This window comes from Hipposideros armiger, unplaced genomic scaffold, assembly GCF_001890085.2.
Source record: "Hipposideros armiger isolate ML-2016 unplaced genomic scaffold, ASM189008v1 scaffold_124, whole genome shotgun sequence".
Lineage (NCBI taxonomy): Eukaryota > Metazoa > Chordata > Mammalia > Chiroptera > Hipposideridae > Hipposideros > Hipposideros armiger.
The window spans coordinates 2214185-2221864 of record NW_017731474.1 but is presented as its reverse complement, the minus strand read 5'-3'; positions in this window follow the sequence as shown (position 1 = coordinate 2221864).

Below are 7680 nucleotides of genomic sequence, written 5' to 3'. Positions count from 1 at the left end.
TCATTAACCATGTTAAAGTGTATTAGAAATGTTTGCTCGTCTTGTGGAAGACTCACAAACCAAGTTACTCGCAATCCAAGGTTTTACTATATTTTAATTTTCTTGTGGTTTTAGTTGACTTTGGAGGATTTTTAGGAAGCATAAGCATCTTAATTTTATTTTCCTCTTATTCACAAATAACATATTTACATATTAGCCAATTTTCCCCATATGTGCTTCAGTAGGGTTTTATTTTTTCTTCTAAATGGGTCTGAATATTTAACATTTGGTGTATTTCTAAGTATTCTGTTGTTACTCTTATAGATGGAAGTTTTTCTTCCATTATCACTGCTATCACCTGAATGTTTATGTCTTTCCGAAATTTACATGTTGAAGTCCTACTCCACAATGTGGTGGTACTGGGAGGTGGGGCCTTTGGGAGGTTATTAGGCCATGAGGGTGGAGTCCTCATGAGTGAGATGAATGCTCATATAAAAGAGTTCCCAGAGAACACTGCGGTTCCCTTCACCATGTGAAGATACAGTGAGAAGAAAGCCTTCCAGCTATAAACTAGGAAGTGGGTTCCTATCAGACACCAAATCTATTGGCGCCTTGATCTTGGACTTCCCAACCTCCAGAAATGAGAAATAAATGTCTGTTGTTTATAAGCCATTCAGTTTATGGCATTTCATTATAGCAGCCCAAATAAATTAAGACAGTCACATTATCTTTTTCTTAGCTCTGCCAGCATTCTTTTTATGTCATTTTGTTGTAAAAGGAGCTCATGTTTGATCTCTTCCTTTTTTACTTCGGTCTCCTTGAAGAGTCTATGTTCTCTTTTATTTCCATGAGAAATGCATATGTTGTCCACAATTTTCTTGTGTTTTCTGGGATAAATATTCTGCTAGAGTAGATTTTATAAATCATTTTTCTTGTGTGCTATATTCCTTTCTTTTTTGCCTTTCCATTTCTAAAGAAAGTTTGCCTTTAGTGCTTCTGTCCATTTTTTTTAATAAGCTTATTTATTTTTGATAGGTACAATTCTCTAATAGAGAGTGGTTTTTCCTCTTGATCCCTCCCTTAGATTTCATACTTCATTGCTATCTTTCCTTTGGAACAAGACTCAAGAAATGGCCTGGGTCTTTTTCCCCAGGTCTCCAGCTACTTGGGAAAAGAAAGGGTGGAGCAGAATAACAGATCTTGACAGTTGCAATCGGTAATACAGTCTTTTCCCCTTGGAAGTGTACCTAAGTAGAAAGCCCTTGTTTTTTTATATCAGATTATGTAAGGCAAGTGGAAGTCTGTTCTCACAGCTCCAACTGCTGAGGATATCAGTATGCACACACCATTAGTGGGATCATGTTACCATCCCAACCAATTACAGATGACCCCTTGGCTCCTGGCTTTTACCACATATTGTTCCAAGGACAAAGTAACACTATTTTCAGCTTTTATTAAAGATTTATTTTGTTACCCGATTTACATTTTTCTCAAGAAATACAACATTTGTGTTACTGCATATATGAAACTGAGTGAAGAAAATATAATCTTGTTAAGGTGCAGATGCTGTGCCACAGTTAGCTGCTTTTACTAGTAAAGAGACTTCCATATAAACTAACATCTCAGTTTATGCCAATTTAATTTCTTGCTGTGGCAAAATTATCAGTCACACTGTGTCATGGACCTTCAGTGTTCTGCACGGATAATCAAAGTTGTGAACGCTAAAGCTTGAATGCTGAAGGCCTACCATATTCACTGTAGCTTTCCAGACTTTGAAATTGCATAAGCAGGTAAGATGTTTCATGATAAGTCCTGTAATGACATCAGCTCAGACCATTTTGTAGATAGAAAAGAGTTTTGAAAGTAAATTATATCACTAAAGTTAAAAATCATTATGTATGCAGAGATGGCTATCATATAAATATAACGTGGCCCTTCTAAAAAACTCCTATTTATAAAATAGAGCCCTTTACTCATATAGCTGTGAGGAAAATATCTGAAATGTGATTTAAAAGTCCAAAAACCAAATAGAAATGAAGAAAGACAAGATGGAGGAAGTTAGAAAAGATTTATTTATTTGTTATTTTTAGAAAAGATTTACACTATGCATTTTTTTATGTCGATACTTAAGTTTTCCTGTTTACAGGCCCAAAGAATCCCTCTTTTCTGATACCTCATCCACTCAGATTTGCAAACAGAGCTAAAATAGTCCTAGCAGAGAGAGTGTAAAAGTCACTGAAGGACAAAGCTTCCAGAATTCAGCTCACTGTACACGACCATGACTTAACAGGTTTCCTGTGTCATTGTGAACAAGTTTTGAAGTTCCGCATTTAAAGGAAATAAAAGGATTCCTAAAGGAAGTTTCCCTTTGTTCCTATTAGAAATGACATACCTCTTCTTCAAGAACCCAGTGAGGTAAGTATTTGAGCAAAGTTACTACAAAGAAATAGTCAATGGGATATGACAGGTAGATATTCAGTAATGTCATGTGAGACATTCAGCAAGAAAGCAAGTTTAAAGATGATCATTTTGACTTTAGAGAGGCAACCAACTAGTTTTTAAGTCCTGTAAAATGTAGAGACGTGGACCCCAACTTTTTGTATTTCTTACACTTTGTCCTTAACTTACTGTAATCTCCCCCGATCCTTACACATTTCCACATTCTTCATCATCATTTACTAAAATAAAAAAGATCTTGTTCAACACAAATGAAAAAATCCACTAGAAGCATAAGAAGGACTGATGATTATAAGCTCTTAGACTTCTATACCAAGCATCCTGTTACACTGCAGGAAGCCCATAGCTGGAGGAAAATTATTACGTATTGGCAGATGCAATTTTATTTGGCTGGTAAGATCCTTAACTAAATAGGTGGTACAGTTTTCTGATGTACCAGCCTGACAGCTGCTCCTATGACCTTTAGCTATCTCAGTGCAGTCAACAGTAATGCTATTTTTTTGACTCCCAGCATATCCCATGGTTGTGCTCACCACTGACAGATCTTTATGGATATATGTCTTCCTTCACATCAGAATGAAAAGATGAATCCTGAAGGAAAACACTCTTGAGTTGACATTTAAACAAGTAATTTCATTTGGGGGACAGAAATAACTTTAACTTATTGTCATTTTGAATCTGTATCATCCTAGTGATTGACAGCAGGGCAAGAGAAAGCTTTTCAAAAATACCTATGTCTTCTACAGATGTTATGTGTAAGAATTTCCTTACTTTTAAGGGTGAAGTATACTATATTAAGGTGATTTCATATATATATATGAAAGATGACTTCATATATATATTTCATATATATAGTGAAAATGTTTATATATGTGTATATATGCACGTTTATATTTGTGCACCTGCAGAACACCGATGTATNACATTTACTTTATAAAATGTGAAAAATATTACAAAATATTTCGTTTCAGGTTGTTTCTAGACAAGAATATTTTTAAGAATTGAGCTTATTATGTATATACAGTTTTACATCAAAGTTAAACTTAACACTGTGTAATAGGACTTTCTTATTAGGATAATTTTAAACTTGGTTGAATATTTGAATCAGTAGATAATTAAAAGAAAAGCTGTAGTTGTTTAACAAGAAGTAGAGAATGTAAAGCTAGTTCCTTAAAGGTTTATTATTGTAAATTATACATACTAACAAAATAAAATGCAAAATGTATGTATACAATTTATAGAAATATAAGAAATCAGACACCTGTGTAATTCAACTGTGTACTCACAGATTTAGGAATAAAACATCTCTAGTTCTATAGACGGTCACTTGGACATTTTCTCCTCACTGCACCCTTTTTTCTTACATCCCTGAACAAGTCGCTTCTATGCTCAAGAGTGGGGCTCATAATGTTTAGTAACTGTCATAGAATGTCATTGTCACTGGCAAGGATGTTTTCTCCCCATCCTGGTTTCCAGAGGTCAGAGGTACCAGGGCATGGGAGCTATCCCCCGCCACTTTTCCTGTCTTTTAATTTTGCTTGTATTGTTCTTTGCCATGTCATTTATTTACTTAAATTTATTTAAATTTCATATGTAATTGAACTTAGTGGCCTGTTTATTTAGGGGTAGCCAGAATTGCTCTTGCCACAGCTAGGTTATAAAGTAATTCACTGTTTTCTTATATTGGGTTGTCAGAAAAGTCATGACNGAAAGATATATGATTTTCCCTTTGTAAGGTACATAGTCCTGCAAAGAATTTTTTAACTCTCTACAATGCTATACAGTTTACTAGGACTAAATATGTCTACAACATAGCAGTGATAAAACAGTATGTTCATGTATGTCAACGCCTGTTAAAATAGAGAAAGAGCTGTCTACTGGGTTGATGATGTACTAGGAGTTAGAGGATCTTGGGTCTTGTTGTTGTTGTTGTTGTTGTTGTTGTTGTTGTTGTTGAACAGTTCTGTCACAAACAAGTTGTCTTTGGACAACTCAGGTAGCTTTCCTGTAACTCAGCATCCCCATCTGTAAAGCAAAAGATGAAAGTGATGGAATCTTGAATTCCTTTGCAGCTTTAGCATTCTGCAAATCTATAGAAGCATTTCTTCTAGGAGACAAGATTCATAGCCTGATTTCCTTCCATGTTTGGCCTTTGGGGCTGTGTTAGTTTAAATTGTTAGATTAAATTTTTGGCAATGATAGCTCTTAACCACCATTTGCTACTCTGACAGTATTCCTTCTGCTACGGAACCTACCCTTTTAGAAGTCTCAACTTATTCAGCATTGCAAAAAACACCTTCATAAAATTTCAAGTGAAAAGGATTTTGAGGAAGTCAGATTTAGTACCTATTTTCTCCTTCAGAGGTTCTGGGAAATTATTTTTAGTAAGCTAAGAAAACAGGGACTATTCATACAATTTAACATACTCTGCGTATGTATGTTTTAAAATATTAGTCTGATTTCTTTAGTTCTATTTACTATTAGGCATTATTGAAAATTCTACCTCTTTTCATTTGCTCTTGAAAAAAAAAAAAAACCTCCTAAGAGTCTTTTTCCAATTCTGAAAACTCTTGGCTAAGTACTGGTGCTATTTTAAACTTAGTGTAACTGGCAACCTCACATTTCGTAAAGTTCAAGAAGAGCAGAAACTGCCACTCTGTCAGCCAGTTAGAAGGAACAGGAAGCAGACAATGGAAGGCAGATTTCTGGATGCCAAACCCTCTTTTCCCATGAACAGACTCAAATGAAGACAAGTTTTCAAATCTCATCTTTTAGTCATGTTGAGGAGTGGAGGAGACCCACTTCTAATCATTCTTCTATCCAGGTCATCTTGTAGGCATCCTTTACACCTTCTATTATACATAAAATCATTCTTAAGTACTATTTATCTTAATACTATTACTATCAGAAAGCATGTATTCTACCTCATGATATGCCTACAAACCATGGACCCAAGGAGGCAGTATTGCCTAATGGTTAGAGGGCAGGCATAGTAGAAAAACAGACCTGACACATTAGAAAAGTCTCTCGCTCTTTACTAAGCCTTAGTTTCCTGTTTTCGATTGTAAAATGGAAGATAATTAGAGTCCCTTATAACTAAGGCAAATCTCTAAACTGAACATAACAGATACCAAGCATCTCTTCATTTTAGAGAGCAACTAAAGATCTTAAAACCACCTTTACTGTTCTCATTAAAAGCAGCAAATCTGGANCTAAGGTTCCTAAGTCCTACTAATCTCAACTGGCATTGCCATATTGTGAACATATTTCTCTTGTTATGAATTACTGGAGGTTTTCAGTTGCCCACTACATTATTGGTTTGCTAGAGCTACCATAACAAAGTACCACAAATTGGGTGGCTTAAAACAACACAAATGTATTCTCTCCTGGTTTCAGAGAATTGAAATCTGAAGTCAAGGTTTCAGCAGCACCATATTTCATCTGAAGATTATAGGGAAGAATCTTTCCTTGCCTCTTCCTAGCTTCTGGTGGTTGCCAGCAATCCTTAGTGTTCCTTGACTTACAAAAGCATCTTTCCATTGTCTGCTTCTGTCTTCACATTGCCATCTTCCCTCTGGGTATATTTCTGTGGTTTCACATGGCCTTCTACTAAGGACACCAGTTGTTGGGTTTAGGGCCCACCCTAATCCATTTTGACCTCATCTTAATTAATTACAGCTTCAAAGACCCTATTTCCAAATAAGGTCACATTTTGAGGTTCTCAGTGAGCATCAATTTTAGGGAGACATTGTTCAACCCCCTACACCAACCAAGAAATAAATATGTCTTTCTATTTTGAAGTGTTCAGATTAAATGCTCTTGTATAAGACTTCTTAAAAATGTTTTTCCCTTTGTCAGTTGAGAACATATTTCCTTAATTGCTTCTCATTTTGTCTTTCTACAGATTGATTTTCTAATTTTTATTTTGGTTGTGAAACAAAAATACAGAACATTTCCAAGAGTGGTCCCATTAATTTTGATTGTTCCTTTAGAAATAAAGTATATGGACTGACTCACAGGAGAATTTAGAATATATGGGGTCAGTTTCACTCCTATACTCTTGTCTGTGAAGCTGGACTCAAGCTACCCAAGGTTCTGGTATCAATATTAGCTGCACTCCACAACCCCATATTCTCATGTCTCCATGCTCCTCCTCAAGCTGTTCCTTACACGTGTGATGCACTTTTTCCATCCTGTACCTTCTCATATCAAAGAGGTCAAGACTCTGACCTCAGTGTCTTTGGATGTCTCTCCCAGCACTACCATTCTGTGTGTTTGTGACTTTAGAGAGTTTACTATGCCTTTCTTGGGCCTTGGTAAACTGAGGATAATTGTAACTACTTCTGTATAAATTGCTTAAAATAATGCTTAGCACAAAGTAAGAAGTTGATAAATGTTTCTTCTCCTTTGTAATCATTTTCTCCTTTGTCCTATGGTTATTAGTGAACAAAGTACATGCTCCACTAGATAGGGAGCCAGGGTTGTGCTTTATCCTAGCATGCCATATGCCATCAAGTACATTATTTTTATGTAGCTGTGCTCAGTACATTTTTGCAGATTTGGTAGAGAAAGAAACCCTTTTCAGATTCTGTATGAATTCTTAAGTAATGTGATAAGTTTTCGCGTGTTCTCTAATGGAGTTCTGGTAGAAAACTTTTTCATCTGTTTAGATCATACGTGGCATATATTCATCAAACATTTTATGCGTTTTCTTTTTTGGCACATGCATGGTAGAAAGCTTTTATCATATTGTAATATCAAAAAGGTATTATTAATTAGACACTTAATATGTGGTAGCACAGATAATATGTTATCTCAATTTCTCTTCTTCACAAGAACCACATAATGTTTTTGCTGTTTCTCCCAGTTTACAGAAGATTAAAGGAAACTCAGAGAAGCTAAACCAACAGTGATGCAGAAGACCAAAGTTATAATAAATGACAAGGCTGAGAGCTGAGCCCACTTTAAACTGTCTCTGAAGTCCTTAATCTCCCCCTCTATTGTGTTGTCTTCTTTCTCTTTTATTATTACATTATAAAAACCTTGAAAACTAAAGGGAATTATCTACTGTAATTCCAACACCTTATAAATTGCTATATACGTTTTATATTTTATCTTCTTATCTCCTCCATTAGCCTATTTTCTATAATTCATATCATAGTGCACACACTATTTTGTGACTTGATTTTTTTCACCATCTCAAGTGTTTTTTCACTACAAATTTGTTGTATACCATGCACCAAT